The sequence below is a fragment of the Lolium perenne genome, chromosome 7 (assembly GCF_019359855.2).
Source record: "Lolium perenne isolate Kyuss_39 chromosome 7, Kyuss_2.0, whole genome shotgun sequence".
Classification (NCBI taxonomy): domain Eukaryota; kingdom Viridiplantae; phylum Streptophyta; class Magnoliopsida; order Poales; family Poaceae; genus Lolium; species Lolium perenne.
The window spans coordinates 98,405,675-98,423,092 of record NC_067250.2 but is presented as its reverse complement, the minus strand read 5'-3'; the positions used below and the strand labels follow the sequence as shown (position 1 = coordinate 98,423,092).

The 17,418-nt window shown below is 44.2% G+C and overlaps 2 long non-coding RNA genes across 2 annotated transcripts; both read right to left on the bottom strand.

Moving 5' to 3' along the window:
* Window positions 1-740: 740 nt before the first annotated feature.
* On the bottom strand, window positions 741-2,478 carry LOC127312759 (uncharacterized). Its single transcript, XR_007858572.2, has 5 exons — window positions 2,031-2,478; window positions 1,799-1,858; window positions 1,471-1,621; window positions 986-1,032; window positions 741-903 (listed from the first exon to the last, which is right to left on the bottom strand). It is a non-coding gene; the product is annotated as an uncharacterized lncRNA (long non-coding RNA).
* A 528-nt stretch (window positions 2,479-3,006) lies between these two features.
* On the bottom strand, window positions 3,007-3,868 carry LOC139834239 (uncharacterized). Its single transcript, XR_011749840.1, has 3 exons — window positions 3,404-3,868; window positions 3,252-3,297; window positions 3,007-3,169 (listed from the first exon to the last, which is right to left on the bottom strand). It is a non-coding gene; the product is annotated as an uncharacterized lncRNA (long non-coding RNA).
* Between the last annotated feature and the right edge of the window lie 13,550 nt (window positions 3,869-17,418).

The window sequence follows — 17,418 nt, the reverse complement described above, 5'->3', positions numbered from 1 at the left end:
CTAACTAACCGATACGTATCCTACTATGTTACAGATACAAGGGCAAACTAGCCCAAACTTTGCATATAAGGCCGATTCACGTATATAATCTTCAAGCCCATCTTGATCGCGGCCCACCTCTGACTCGGTCAAATTCTGGTGATAACACGGTTTTGATGAAAATGATCTCTTTAGTCCTCTGGGTATTGAGGAGAAAGTTTATGTTGATTATGATATGCCTCCCATATATGATAATTATAATGATAGTGGTCTTTTGGTGCCGCCTACTATGGAGGATAAGTTTAATTATGATTACAATATGCCTCCTATATTTGATGATGAGAATAATAATGATAGCTACTTTGTTGAATTTGCTCCCACTACAACTAATAAAATTGATTATGCTTATGTGGAGAGTAATAATTGTTGCAAACGTGACGTACCTTGTTGCAAATCAAGGGAACACGGGAATACATCCTCGTCTCCGCGTGCTATCGGTTATCTCTAACCGAACTCCTTACTTATGATTTAACTGCATGTGAGAGCCTTCGTGCTCGAGTTAGTTGTATCCTCATATAGGTTGCTTCACCTAGTTTGCATTAGGCTCACCTTTATATTCCGCAAAGCCTAATATTGTAAAGAAAGAATTAAAATCTGTAGAAACCTATTCACCCCCCCTCTAGGTTTACCATCTCTATACTTTCACAACATCATATCAACAGCTGATGAAAACTACACGTAATATAGCTGTACTACCATGATTGTGTTTTCTGAAGATGCATCAACTCCTGTAGGTAGCTTAAGCACTCGATAGTTGCATATGTTATGTGCAGCTATCTGAACTTAGTTGTGTTAGCATTACCATGCTCCTCCAATTAGTCACGAATAGTCAGTTCATGGGTTGTCTGAATTACAGTGTTGACCCTGCAGTCAATTTCAGATAATCAGTCCTTACTCTGTACATACCAGTGAAAATCGTTGCATCAACCAGTATACATCAACTCACCATAGCACCCCTTAGGAATGAAACACATCGTCTGGAATAACCTTAACCTAAGAAAAAAGGGCAACCATTTACATCACTTCGGTAGATCTATTTTCTAGAATTATGCAACTTTTAGCTAGAATTGAAGAACTGTATTAGGAAATTATAATCTCAAATGAAGAAAGAACACAGGGAAAGGGATGCGGTCCTGCACCAAACAAACAGGAGACTGCACTGTGCAAAATTTCTCCCCATGTACGCACGCCAGTCAGACAAAACCGGAAAATTATCTATCCTAATTATCATAAAAATGATTTCAGAAGTGTATACCACTCACAAAAATCGTGCAGTTCCTATCTTGTCATGCTAAACAATAAAAGAACACCAAGCATAAATCGGCCAGGTTAAACTATAGGTCATCTACCAATAAAGATGATTCGCGCCTCCAGCGTGAAAATAAGAGTTCATGTACTTCATGAAAATCCTATGCTAGTCACTTTTCTTACAGCTTTTTTACGGACGATTCCTCGCTGCCCCGAAAAAGTAGAACTCTATGGCTCGCAATAGCTTCAGAAGCAAACTCCATTTCTATGCAACATGTGACATAGGAAATTAGAGATGCCCTTGCCTCCTTCAAGAATCTTGCTCAGCTATAGGCTGCAATATTTCACAAAAAGAGAGACCTCGGGTTGGTCATGATTGTGCACTCTCTCAAAAGCAATGATCGAAAGCTAACTTTAGATATATTTGTGCTGCTCTAGATTTAGCAAAATTTACAACATATGTAATTTACTACTATGAATATTGTATTTGAGCTGAAACAGAATTGGTGACCTGGGCGCCTGTCTTTGTACAGAAAAATGTAACCCTGGTAGCATCACGCCTTTATTGGCCCTGGGCATCATTCATGGCAAACGGTTAAGAAAGAACACTTAGTAGATGCACAATTGATTTATTAAGGGCATTCTAAGCACTAAGCATCAGATTCAGGAAAAGGGACCCGGCATCACATGGCGAGTTTTTTGATGTAGGTATAATAAAGAAGAAAGGAGAAAAAGGCACTTACATGCATGGATGGCGGAAAGGTAGGTCTAGTTTCAGGCTCATATACTCTTGTCAAAGGTAAACTATAAATTACATTGTTATTTGTCTAGGTCAAGAGTTCGCTGATGTACAGATGCCAAATCGAAGCATCTACTGTGTTTATTGTTGGCCTTCAGCCTGTTGTGTCTTGATAAAATAGCAACCAGCCAACCACAGACTTGAGATCAATTACTGAAGGCTAAAGAATTGCAAGCCAACAAGTTCAGCATAGTTCAAATTTGTAAAGTTCAGTAATCAAACCTGCAAGTCCATGTGTCAGGAATATATATGGCATGGAGTTTTGAATTAATAGCAGGAAGATGATTCTGCTAAGAACAACATGTGAAAGATAGTCGGTTTAGATGTATTTCCTAGTATATAGGAATCAAACCTGCAAGTCCATGTGTCATTCGCAAAAAAAAAATATAGGAATCATGTATATCTTATATATCTGGCAGGTGATCGGTTGTGACCTCCTAGCCTTGCCGCATACGTTGTAACCTCTTATATGTGTATAAAGCGAGAGCCCCATCGTTGGGCATATTCACAGGCTCACAGCAAAACACAACTTCAAACTCAACACATTAGCTACTATCTTTGTTATGTCGGTTTAAAATACCGAAGATTATCCATGTCACTTTTTAACTCTTGTTGGAAAAAGCTCTTACATTACAGAAAGGCGAGATTAATTATGTTACTATAAAAGTAAACCTATATCAAGAATACCTAAATCTACAATACAGAGGTGGTTGGAGACAATAAGGGGAGTCACAAGGTGAGCAAGGGGTGTCCATGAGAATAGAAACAAAACATTGCACTGTCTAAATTGTAAGTAAATGAATGCGGTAATCACCGATTAGTCAAAATGGAATAGCATGAATAGTCAGGTGATTGAGTAGCTAGCAACATCATATCAACAGCTGATGAAAACTATACGTAATATAGTTGTACTACCATGATTGTGTTTTTTGAAGATGCATCAACTCCTGTAGGTAGCTTAAGCACTCTATAGTTGCAGATGTTATGTGCAGCTATCTGAACTTAGCTGTGTTAGCATTACCCTGCTCCTCCAATTAGTCACGAATAGTCAGTTCATGGGTTGTCTGAATTACAGTGTTGACCCTGCAGTCAATTTCAGATAATCAGTCCTTACTCTGTACATACCAATGAAAATCGTTGCATCAACCAGTATACATCAACTCACCATAGCACCCCCTAGGGATGAAACACATCATCTGAATAACCTTAACCTAAGAAAAAAGGGCAACCATTTACATCACTTCAGTAGATCTATTTTCTAGAATTATGCAACTTTTAGCTAGAATTGAAGAAGCGCATATTAAATAGTCCATTTACCGTTGTATATATATCTTTCCTTTTGAAAACTATTATTGTATAGAAGCTGGTACATTTTTCTGGGCCTTCATACATAATCATCATAAATCTACATGAGGCAGACATTAGTTAGACTGGTCTAACCACGCAAGAAATTATAGTTTCTATACTTATGATATATTCCTCGAAATTTCTGATAAAGAAAAGGGGTCCTTACCTATTTAATTTAGAGTAAATAGCATCAGGGGCATCACATAAACATCCAAACCAATCAGTAGAAGGAAACAAAAAATTGTGGCTGAAATAAACCTACCCGTCGAAACTGCTAAAAATTTGCAACATAGCAACACTCCATGAAACCTCTCAAATCTATTATTCTTGTTGCCTCCAGTGCTCGTAGATGGCTGTGTCATCGTGAATCCCTGCTGTTCATGGGGACCCAAGATGGATACTACAGAGACATTGCCTTCCTCCTCATCCTAGAAAATCGACAGCCCAGGGTGGCTGCTCCACGAACGAAAACGTTGGCGGTATCCTAGTCATCGCCCTATCCACTGCTTCCATAGAGAGATGATATGAGGCGAATGGTGGGGGAATGGCTGAGCAGAACCAACCAAGAGTGGTTATGGAAAGGACGGAGAAGGAGGAAGAGACCATACCCGCACACCAAATCGTCGATCGGGTGCTCAGGTGGTGACTGTAGATCGTTGGCCTCAGGATCTCGCTTGTGGAGAAAAAAGCAAGGAGAGACTCGCTCATCTGCCGTATTCATCGCCGAAAAGATCCGAGCTCGCCGGCCACCGCGGCCTTGGAGACGACGCCTAGGAACAGACGCGCGACCCCACCGGCTGCCGCACCCTTGGAGATGGGCCTAGGAACTGCCGCACGTTGAGAACGGTGGCGGCGGCGAGGGCCGGCCACCGCTCCTGTGACCGCGATCTGGGGGCGATTTTGGTGCTCTAGCCACTACCGGTCTGCCGAGTTGCGTGAGGAGAGGCGCGAGACAGGCCACCACGGCCTCGTACCCGCCGGCGAGGATGGTGACCGTGCCGTCGCGGGGAAAGAAAAGATGGGGAGGAGCCGGAGCCGCGGCTCCGTGGAGCCGTGCGGCGGCGACGGGCGTGGCCAGGAAGGGCAAGCAGAGCTCAGGCCCTGGGCCTGCGTTTGGAGAGGTGAGGGGAGGGTGGGGGTGCAAATTGGATAGTCAGTCCACGCTCTGTGCATTGCCAAGGCAGTCAAAGCGGTGGGAGACACTCTGGCCCATGATGGAACAGCAGCAGGGCATGGGAAAATATTATGGGCACTCGGAAGGAAGAAAGAAATAAGCAAACAGACAGAGAATAATCAAAGAAGAAAAGCTAGGCATCCCCACATGTACACACGGAACCAGACGGATGCAAAAGAATACACGTGTCAGCAAATGGGAAGGGCACAAAATTAATCCAAAAAACTGAGAAAAATCGAAGTTGATATATCTTTAGTATAGTAGTTATGTTCAGATAAAACTCTCCCAAGTATGTATTATCTCCATTCTCTTATGATTTCTTCTGTGTCTACACCCAACGTAAACTTGAAGGCGTCTTGCCACATGTGAAGCTGGGCACCGGTAGCTAGTAGGCGCGCGGGAACCTAGATGACACAACCCGGCCGGGAACTCCAGCAATCAAACCCACACCCGAATCGTCCCTGCTCGGATGCTTGTCCTTTTTTTGCTTAGTCCGAATCGTCGGAGCACCTATTCCTTCACTGCACCTATATTCAACAATTTTGGAATGTTGTCCCTGCGCTCCACCATGATGCCTCTGGATGTTTATCAATCCACGATCTGTGGGATGGCGTTCAGCAATGCAAGGTCCGCTTAACTGTCCTAATTATCGCGGCCTTATGGAATATTTGGAAAAGAAGAACGCCAAGGTCTTTAACAGCTTGGATCAACCGATTTCCCACGTCTTCAGCAGATGTACCGCTGATCTCTCTCTTTGGTCGCACCGTTGTGATAATGTAAATCAAAAGGCTTTACTTCTGGATTGGTGTGTAATTAATGTTTCGCAACCTGGCTTCTCTTGTTTAGTACTCCCTCCATACCAAGGATTAAGGTGTAAAAATTTGGGCTCGTAGATTAAGAAAGGCCAGCGATTAAAATTCTTTCCCAGCATGCCCCTATTAACGCAGTTTCTTTTCAATGTAAACAGTCATCTTGGTTCTCTCTCCCGCATGGCATGCATGTCTTTAGAGCAAGTACAATAAGGTCTAGTCAGCTGACTACAAGAATTAAAATAATATATTTGTGCCTAGTTGGAGGAGAGAGAAGATGAGAGAGAATGTAAGTGGGCTCTTATGCAAGAGCTAGCTGTAGCACGTGCTCCTAGGCAAGGTATGTGAATGAAAGGTGGATCATCCATTGAAAAAGTAGCACATTCTTATAGCCAACTATTGTACTTGTTGGCTATATGTTAACTATATATGACATGACATCTTGCTTATAGCCAACAACCAGCTATACTATTGGAATTGCTCTTAGTTTTCTCATTCTCAACGTGCAATAACTGCACCTCAAGCTGCATGCACCACCCACAACCAATGCCCATCGCCTGAATTAGCTCCTCTTTCCCGATTATTTAGGTTCGGCTAACAACCACCAGGGGTAGTCTTGGAAGAATTGGGATAAACCACGTCATCCGCCTTATGCTATGGCAAAAATTTGAAAAAAATATTACGCCCTATTCTATGGGATGGAGTGAGTACTAGCTTGTAATATCTCTACAGTTTATTCTAGATTAGTTTTGCTAGCTTTCTTTTCTTTCTTTGGGCAGCCAGGTTTGGGCCCCTGTAGTTGTATTTTCAGACTTTGTCAAAAAAAAAAAAAGGTTCAGGCAGGCTTTTGCCCGCCGTAGTTGCCCTCAATCAAACCCACACCATTGGCAGCATCCTTATCAATGAAACCAGACTTGCCCACTCCGCTGCCAGTCATCGAGGACAAAAAAAAGACACATATGTCGACACCCACCGACTATGACAGTGTAATTCACAAGAAGGACAAGTCGCCTCCTCATGGCGCAGTGTCCGCATTAATGGGTGTTTCCATGTGCCGCTTCTTATCCTCATGTATGGGTAGTGGAGTGGGCGCGTTAGCTTTCAGTGTTGACGACCCCGCAAAGGGTGCAGGTTTGGCTGCTTGAATGCACCGGGTTGTGCCATCTGTTATCTCATCTACTAATCCTCTATACTGGCAGCTTCACACGCGGCATGACATCTTCAAGTTTATCATGTGTAGACACAAGAAGCCAACCATTAGAGCATGAAGAGAATATACATGACAGAGTTTTATCCGAGTATACCTTTGAAACGGATAACAATGGAGAAGTGTTGCTATGGCTATAATATAGGGACGTGCACTCTGGATCCTCGGGCCACTGATGGAGCCGGGGAGCAACAGCTGCGGCGTCATCCTCTTGTAATCCGTCCAACCGATCCTCTAGATGTCATCACATGGACTTGCTCATCGATCGGCTAGCTAGTGTAACATATAGTCCTGATCGGCCTTGTTGCTCCGGCCAGTTTTCATCTGGCGGCTTGTTGCTCCAGCTGGTCTTCCTCGGTCATCCCTGCGACCCATCTCAACCTGGGCATACACAAGCAGCAAGTAACGGATGATGAAAAGAACGGAATGTGAATAATCAACCATGCATGCAGCTAGCTAGGCGATCTACTTTTTCATCCAGGCCCCCTCCGGTGACATGTTTTTTTTTTCGATATGGGAGCATCGCCCCAGCCTCTGCATCAATAGATGCACACGGCTAACTTTATTGAACTAAAAGTACGAAAAACAAGTACACAAGGTTCATTATTACACTCATGGAAAAGCTAAGGTCGATACATGAATCAACCACAGAAAAATGCAACACAAAGACAGTCTATCCATTTGCTAATCTATTAATGTGTCGCCATCCAGTAGCCCGGAAAAAGAAGTCCTGAGCAACCACCAGCATCCGGTTGCATCCAGTAACCATATCCTCCCGTTGTTCCATAGGGAGAAGTAAAACCCATTGGTGAATCCAATGAGCAGCGCGTCGGATAACCTGCAAAAAATTAGTTCCATTTTGTTTGTTAAAAATGATATCATTCCTCGTCCTCCATACATACCAACATATAGCAGATATTCCCACACGAATTTTGTGTTTATCCTCTTTACGTACCCCATTGAGCCATTTACCAAACATATTAGTAACATTAGCTGGTGGAGGAATATTGTAAGTTAAATAAACCATACGCCAAATAATTTTTACAAACGGGCAAGTAATAAACAAATGGTTAACAGTTTCAATGGAATCACAAAAACAACATTTTTGACACCCATTCCACTTTCTTTTAGCAAGATTATCCTTCGTAAGGAGCACTTTGTTACTAAGGAACCACATAAAAATTTTAATTTTGAGGGGAATCTTTAATTTCCACAAATATTTCCGAAGATAAATAGCATGTCCGTTCATCATATCAAGATACATAGACTTAACTGAGAACAGCCCGGAATCTGTAAGTTTCCAACAAAACACATCAGGTTCACTATTCAAAGAAATTGTCATTAGCTGTTGGCATAGATTCAGCCATTGTAACCAGTTGTTATCACTTAAACCTCTCCTAAAGGTGATATTCAAAGGTGTATGCGCCATAACCGTTGAAACAAGGACATTTTTATGTTGAACAATGTTGTATAAAGCTGGGTACTGTTGACACAGCGGGACATCCGCTAGCCAAACATCCTCCCAGAACCTAACTGTCATACCATTACCCACCTTAAAAAACCCCCGATTAAAAAAATCCTCCTTTACCCGCATAAGTCCTTTCCAAAATTGTGAATCAGTAGGTTTTGCTTCAGCTTGTGAAAGAGTTTTATTCTTGAGATATTTATTATACAACAGTTGCTGCCACATACCCTCTTCCGAAAGCAATTTAAACAGCCATTTACTGAGTAAGCATTTGTTTTTTAACTCAAGTACTTCGATCCCTAATCCCCCCTGATCTTTAGGTCTACACAAAATATTCCACCTAGAAAGTCGATATTTCTTTTTAGTCTCATCTGATTGCCAGAAAAATCTTGATCTATAGTAATCTAACCTTTTTCTCACCCCAACTGGGATTTCGAGGAAGGATAACATGAACATTGGGAGACTTGTTAGAACCGAATTGATTAAAACTAGTCTATCACCATAAGAAAGCATTTTCCCACGCCAACAGCTTAGCTTAGATGCAAAACGAGTCTCAACAGGGTTCCACTCAGCATTTCGGAGTGCCCTATAGTGTATAGGAATACCCAAATATCTGAAAGGTAAGGATCCAGTTTCGCACCCAAAAATATTTCTATATTGATGCTCCATATCCTGAGCCTCACCAAAGCAAAAAATTTCACTTTTATGAAAATTTATTTTAAGGCCTGATAGTTGTTCAAAGATAGAGAGAATAAGCTTCATATTAATCGCTTTAGCTATATCATGTTCCATAAATAATATCGTATCATCCGCATATTGCAATATAGAAATCCCCCCGTCAATCAGATGTGGTAACAAGCTTCCAACTTTCCCTTCTTCCTTAGCCCGAGAAATAAGGATAGCCAACATATCGGCAATAATATTAAATAGTATCGGGGACAACGGATCACCTTGGCGCAAACCTTTCCTAGTTTGAAAAAATGTCCAATATCATCATTAACTCGAATACCTACACTCCCCCCTTGCACATATTGTCTAATCCTCTCACACCAAATAGGATCAAAGCCTTTCATACGAAGGACTTGTTGCAAAAAAGGCCATTTTACATTATCATAAGCCTTCTCGAAATCAATTTTGAAAAGAACCCCATCAAGCTTTTTCCTATGTAATTCATGTATCGTCTCGTGTAAGACCACCACTCCTTCTAAAATATGTCTTCCTGGTATAAACGCAGTCTGTGTCGGTTTGATAACTTTCTGAGCTACTTCTGAAATTCGATTCGTCGCAACTTTAGTAAAAAATTTGAAACTAACATTCAGTAGGCAGATGGGTCTATATTGTTGAATTTGGGTGGCGTTTTCTTTTTTTGGGAGCAATGTGATAACTCCAAAGTTGAGTTTATACAAATCCAAATCTCCTTTCTGAAAGCACTCAAAAAGTGCCATCAAGTCTAATTTAATGACTTCCCAAAAGTGCTGATAAAATTCCGCCGGAAATCCATCGGGTCCAGACGATTTATTATGCTCCATTGAAAGATAGCTTTATGAATTTCCTCCATTGAGTAATTCATAATTAATAAACTATTTTCATTTGTCGACAATTGTGGAATATCATCAGTTCTATTTTCATCCAAAGTGACAGAACTTGGATCTGGGCTGCCAAACAATTTTTTGTAGTATTCAGTTATGTAAATCTTTAGATTATCATCACCAACAATAGTACCCTCGTCTTGTTCTAACTGAAATTTTTTCTTTTTCCGATGTTTCCCATTTGCTATTAGATGAAAATACTTAGTATTATCTCCTCCTTCCTGGATATATTTCACCTTAGCCCTTTGTGCCCATTTAATTTCTTCATCACGCCTAAGCTTGTTTAATTTTTCGTTGGCTATTTTCAGACCATTCTTCTCATTTGGAGATAGAGGAGCGGATTCTGCCTTAATATCCAAAGCGTCAATAATAGCTAACAGACATTCCTTTTCTTTTTTGTATTTTCCACTTAAATTTTTTGCCCAACCCCGTAAAAAACGACGTAAGTGTCTTATTTTATTTTGCCAGGTTTGAATAGGAGTCTTCCCAATAGGTCCAGCAGCCCATTCTGCTGCAATCATCTCATGGAAACCCTCCTGCTCTAACCATGATAGCTCGAAAGAAAAACGAACCTTGTTTCCTAAATGAGCTTGACGACCAGCGTCAATGAGCAAAGGGGTATGATCCGAACCTGCCCTAGTCAAAGCCCGGACAGATACCGTTGGAAATTTTTGCTCCCATTCAACACTAGTTAGGACTCTATCCAATTTTTCATACGTTGGATTGTCTCTTCTACTTGCCCAAGTAAATTGTCTTCCTGACAGCGCAATCTCTCTTAGATTCAGATTTTCAATTATAGCGTTAAAAACAAAAGGCCACCTAGGATTGAAGTTATCATTACTTTTATCCCGCGGTCTCCTTAAAATATTAAAATCCCCTGCTAGCAACATTGGGAGAGTCTCAGAATCACACATCCTTACTAACTCCGCAAGAAAATCATGTTTGAACTTGTCCTGTGCCGCCCCATACACCGGCACAAATAACCATTCAAATCCATCTATCTTTGATTTAACAGCCAACTTAACACAAAAATCTCCACTATCAACTCTATTCACTTTCAACGTAGCAGAATTTATTCCTACCAAAATACCCCCCGATCGTCCCTGCGGAGGTAAGCAAAACCAAGCGAACTCCTTTCCCGCCGACAAATCTCTAAGGAAAGGTATTGAAAAATGCGACCGGCCTGTCTCTAATAGAGCAAAAAAATCCAGGTCATACTCCCTAATAGATTCTTTAACAAAAAGATGTTTTCCGGGATCCTTAAAACCTTCACTGTTCCAGGTAATTCCTTTTAAATTATGCATTAAGATTTCGTAGTTTTAACACGAATACGGTTACTCCTCCTAACATTATTCTTATCATAGGATTTTTTCCGTCTTTTCTTATCTTTAGTAATGATAGGAGTAAACTTATTTAACTCATCCCCAACAAAATCCTCTTCATTTTCCAAATCTTCACACAAATTAGATGCACGGGAAACTATCAAACAAGCTGAATCAAAAGCAGTGTTGCTAGTTTTTTTATCCTTTTTTTCCAACACAGTAAGCATGCGGCCCATTTCAATTTCTTTCATTAGGTTCACCGAAGCAATATTCTCCGAATGCGAATTACCCAGCGATACCCCCAAAGAATTAGCATGCTGAATAATCTCATCCTCGGAGAAAGAAATTAAAGAGTTGGGTTGTATCTTAGGCGTACCTATCACAGGTATTTCATCTCGCTTCTGAAGAATCATTCTCGCCCTCTCCATTTGAGTAGCGTCATAATTTGGCTGAGCGCGCAACCTTCCACTCGATCGCACACTTTGCATAGTTGTCTCTTCAATACCCCCAAAATCAACAATCTGTTTGTAAGAGAAAGGTGAAGCCAAAGACATATTATTCTCACCCGGAGCAGAAGCTCCTTGTATATTATCTGACAAAGAAAGAGACCGATCCTCTTGATTCAAAGAATGTATAACATGTAATTCATTCACCTTTTTTTTTTCCGCACCCTTGTGCTTAGTGACAGTATGAATCGACGTAGTCTTGGTAGGCGTCGTCTGCATGGGTTTAGAAGGGCCATGCATACCAGGCCTAAAAGATGGTCCCATCCCCATAGGCGAAGCAGAGCCAACAAGAGGGCACGGCTTGGAGATCGTCGGCGTGGCCAAAGCCACGCGGCCTGCCCCAGCAAGGTCCGATCTGCATGTGCCATGCACATCTGCCACAATCGACGTCTTCTTTCCCGCTTTGTTATCTATCACCGTGTCTGGTAAAACAGTTTGTGCATACTTCTCACTGTCCTCCACAGCCATACTGCTAGATGAAAAATAATTCTTAGAGATGTTACACACAGGATTAGACGTAAGATGTACCTCATCATACCTTGGTAAACTCTTACAAGAAATAACAGTGTCAACAGCCAAAGAAAGACCAGGGTTACTCGCTCCCTGTGCAACAAAAGGACCAGGAGTATAAGTCTCCACAGAATTATTTAAAACATGCAACTGAGCTGGTTCATTCACCTTAGATGTTGTAATGGAATTTGAAAAATTTGATGCCATAACCGTCCTAGAAGGAGGCACCTCAGAATGCATGATGTCAAACAGACCATGCGAGGTGGGCTGAGACGCAGCTGGGCCGCTCGCCGTCTTCGGCCCGCTCGGCGTCTGAGCCGCGGGTTCCTGTCTCGGCGCTGCATGGATCGATCGGCGTGCAGCATGCAACGCCAGCGTGATCGACGTGCCCCCTGTCTCCTCACTATCGACGTCAAACTCAGGTACCAGCACATCATTTTTTTGCTTGTTTGAGATGGAAATTAGATCAGCGCGAGGCACTACTGGATCATACTCCACAGCTCCCTCCGCAACCGCACTAAAAGAAGAATATAATTCTTTAGGACTTAAACACAAATTATGCGATCTGGACAAAACATCATCATACCTTGGTGTGTTTTCACTGTTTGGCAACATAAGATGGCCCGTATCCAAGACCACAGAACTATCCTTGTTCATCAGTAATGAAGTCTTGGTTGCCATTGGTGGTGAGTTGGATGTACCTTTTCCATCATTTGCACTCTCTACATTTTTGGTTCTCTTCACATTGCGATCATTTTCACCATCCACTGGCTTATCTTGGTCATTAGTATTAGACTCATCATCACCCCCATCACCATGTACATCAGACATAGAAACATCAAAATTGTTTGTCTCTTGCTCCCCTTCCACCTCAAAAGTTAACCGAAAGAACTCATGCTTGATCTTAAGGTCCCAAGTGTTAGGAATCATAGAGGGATCTAAACAAGTGATAAGAATACGGAGGACATTATTCTGTCTAGTGAAAACAATATCAAGCTCTTTGGTCTTACCAAACACATCTCCAAAAGCCCACAAAGCCAAGTAATCATCAAGAGCAACCGGTGGTAAGCCAGATACTCGCACCCAAACATCTTCAGGTACCCATGCTGGTTGAATCTCCTTTTTCCACAAATCAAACGACAGAATAATAGTTGAGTCGGGGACATGGAATCTTCCAAAATGTTGCAACCTAACCAATTCATTTTTACTAGGAAAGTTAACCCTGAAAATATTGTCCTCCATCTGTTGCACATCCCAAACATAATGAGGATCAGGAACAATCCATTGCAAATGTGTGATTAATTGTGCAATAGAAAGAGACCCTATTAAATCAAGATGGACAAGGCTATGTCCGTAACTTCCGGAGGCCCGTTGGAGGCGATATTTGCATGATCCTATTAATATTTGCATGATCATATTAAAACAAGCAAACATATCAATCAAAGAGTGACTCTTCATCAACACGAGAATTCGACGGTTGCTCACCTCAGTCGTTTGTCGACGCGCTAGGTGCCTGGATTATCTAGCTGCTCGATATTGACCTTGTCTCTACTTACAACCATCATGATAACAATAAATGTTTGCTCGTTGCTTTCTTTCTCGGGGGCACGAGTTGCTATTTTCTACAGGTTTTGGCAACTCCAGTTGGATGGCTTTGCAACCTCGCCTACAGGCCAAGCAAAGCATCTACAAGCATACCACACTAGGGGTATTAGAGCATCTCTAACGGAGCCCGTAAAAGGCCTAAAACCGAAAAATAACCGTCAGTTTACGGGTTCGGGCCGAAAAATGGCGCCGATCAGTGACCGTAAACGAGCCAAAACTGAAAATATTTTTTCGGGCTGCGTTCGGTTCGCTCCGTCGGCCTGTATTTGTAGGGGTCGAAAGGTCGAACTGAACGCTGAAACTATACTCCTAGTGGTGTTTTGGCGGGCTGAAACTTCAGCTCCAAACAGTGCACTTCCGCCGGAAGACTACCGGAATAGGACCAAATTCGACAAAATCCGGCCGAATGTCAACCAAATTTTGGTGGCGCCGTGCGTTGCGAGCTCGGGGAAGGGAGAGCGGACAGCTGGCCAGCCACGAGTTCGCCGGGCGCGGCCGGGGCGGACCTGGAGGCGTCCGTGACGAGGTGGGGAGGGATCAAGCTCGCCGGGGCGGTGTTGGGCGGGACGGGGCCAGGGCAGGGCGGAGCGGCGCAGGCCGGGCGTGCACAGGCGCGCAGGCCGGGCAGGCGAAGGCGGAGCCGCGCAGGCCTGGCGTGGCGGGGCGCGCAGGTGCCGGGGCGGCGTGGGGTCAGGTCGGGGCGGCGCAGCGGAGCGGCGCGCGGCGCGGGGCCAGGACGGGGCGGCGCAGCGGGGCCGGGGCCGTGCGAGGCCCTGGCGAGCCGTGGCGGCGCGGCGGTGTTGGGCGGGGCGTGGCGGCGTTGGTATGTTGGGCGGGGCGTGGAGGCGTGGCCGGGGTGGGCGGGGCGCGGCAGGGGCGGCCGTGGAGGTGTTGGTCATGGAGCTGTCGGTCGAGGCCGGGCGGGATTGCGGGAGCCTCCACATGAAGAAGCAGGAAGAAGAAGATGTGAGGAATTTTTTTTTGACAAGTGGGTCATACATTCTGATCATGAAGCTTTGAAATATCTGAAAGCCCAATCTACTTTGCATCGGCGTCTTGCTAAGTGGGTTGAGTTCATTGAGTCTTTTCCATAAATTATTAAGCATAAGAAAGGAAAAGATAATATTGTTGCTGATGCTTTATCTAGGAAGAATATGCTATTAACTCAACTTGATGTTAAAATTCCTGGATTAGAGGTGTTATGTGATTTGTATGCTATGGATCCACCGTATCATCTGGTATCAGCTTTCTGGGTTGCTCACGGCGAGGTTTTGTTGATCGATCTCTTTGATCGGTTTGCATCGGAGAAGATTAGCTCTAAGATCGGAGGAGTTTGGCTCTCGGTCGAAGGAGGTTGGTTGGAGGAAGTTTGGTGTTGTTTGGTGCAGTTTGGAGGTCATCCATGGCTGTTTCGGAGGTCAAAATCGCGAAAAATCGCGACCAGAATCGGGAAGAAGACGAAATTTCGCGACCAGGAAAAATCCGGTCTGAAATCCGGTCAACCGGGCCAGTGACCGGGCAGCCTGGCGTGGAATCCGGTCAACCGGGCGGCAAACCGGGAAGTTCGCAAAAATTCGTCCGGTTTGGCCCCGGTACGAGGCATCCGGTTGGCGACCGGTCAACCGGGCTAGGGACCGGGCTGGCCGGTCTGGAGGCCGGTCTAACCGGGCCCTGGGCCGGGCTGGCTCAGACTGCTGCGGTTTTTCCTCCGGCGGTTTCTCCTGTTACTGCGCTTGCTTCTTCGGCAATATTAGCTATTGCTGCTCCTGTTTCATCTCCGGCGATGCTACTTGATGCTACTACTGTTGTTGCTTCGTTTTCCAACGATGTACATGGCATACAGTGTTCACGTGGTACGAAATCCGGTGATATATTCAATGATTTCCTTGACATCCGGAAGGGAGTACAGCGTCCCGTGTCAGAACTGAAGTGGTATTTATGCCGTTACGCGACAATTGAGCAGTACGAGGATTGGGAGAAGTACATGGAATTAGGTTTCCAACGATGTCATCGCTACAAAGGGAAGTTCACTGATTATGATGCTTGCATTCTCGCTCACCGGCGTGTGGATGAGGAGTTGGACATATATTGGTGTAATGCCGTTGATAGAGGCGAGTATGCTTATACTTGGGCAGACTTCAATAATTTTCTTCGTGGTGGTTTCGGGTTACCATTGAAGGATCGTAAGCAGTCATCCGGAGTTGGGCATGCATTGGAGGAAGTGAACAAGTGCACAGCGCAGGTAAGGCAGGCAGTGGACAAGTGCGTAGTTCCTATTAAGAAGGTTGCTCCACTACCAACAGTCACCGAGGACAAGGTGATATCTTCCGAGGAGAGGAAACCTGGCTCTGATACCAAGAGCACTACTGTGACTGTTGAAGAAGATGTACCATTGAGCGGGCTGAATATGCAACTCAAGAGGGTACAAGGTGATGCTTGCAAGACAGTTGACAAGGGTCAGCGGTGGAGTTTGTTTCAGACTCAGTGCTATATCAAGGGCAAGGCTTGCAAGTTGATGGTTGATGGTGGTAGCTGTACTAATGGCATTAGCAAGGCGATGGTGGCAGCGTTGGGGTTGTCTACATGGCGTCTTCCTGAACCTAAACATCTTGAGTGGTTGAATAGCTGTGGTATGCTGAAGATTACTCACAAGGTGCGTGTGCCATTTACAGTTGATGATTATGTTGATGAGATCGATTGCGATGTGTTGCCATTGGAGGTGTGCGGATTGCTACTTGGACGTCCTTGGCAGTATGATCGCAATGTGACACATGCTGGGCGAGCAAATACATATTCTTTTATGCATGGTGGCAAACAACGGACTTTGAAGCCTATGGGTGATGATCATATCAAGTCCGATGTGGAGTTAGTGGTGCGTAAAGAGAAGTTGCACAAGCCTAAAGTGCAGCAAGAGGTGCATGATGTTCCGACCATTGATGTTGGTGTTGTTTCAGCTATGCCTGTAGATGACAAGCCAGTTCTTGTTGGTGACAAGCCGGATGAAGCTACACTTGTTGTTGATGTGGATGTTGCAGCATGTGCTACAGTTCCAGTTTGTGTTGATGCTAGTATACAGACTGATGATGTTTGTGCTGATGGTGTGTCAGTACATATGGCGCAGATGCGTGTGGGAGGAGTGGGAGGCGAGCGCGTCAGTGGAGACAGTGGGCAGCGGCATTACCGTGCTAGGAGTACTGCAGTCCAGTTTTCCGCGACACCGCGGATGCATCGAGGCAAGGATGGACGTGTGAGACATCTATGTGGCCCAGGAATTACACATCTTGTGCAGGGTCATGTGCAGCGACACAGGGGTCCATCAAAACCTCGCAAGAAGGAGGAATTGGCGCCGAAGTCCAAGCTCATGTGGAGAAGAAAGGAGGCGCCAAGTGTTGTGTCAAGTCAAGCAGGCCGCGAGGGAGGATGTGGTGTGGAAGGCAAGCAAGACTTGAAGACGGCGAGGACGTGTCATGTTCATATCACGTCACCTTTTCCAGAAGACCCTCACGCGTTGGGGACAACGCTTCTTGAAGAAGGGGAGAGATGATATGGATATCCGGGCCTGGTACTCTAGGACAGCCATTGATATGATATTTGGGTCTAAGGTTGTATCAGTAGTTTATTATAATCTTGTTATTAGGAGATAATAATGTAGCCAGGTCATGCTGTGTGCCATCTAGGGTTTTAATAGAGTCTGTTTGACTTGGGCCTGTCCAAGTCGAACTAGGTTAGGCCCAATAAGGGGGCCGGCCGGCCAGCTCTCCCTCTCATATAAGGAGATGGCACGGTTAGGGTTTAGGG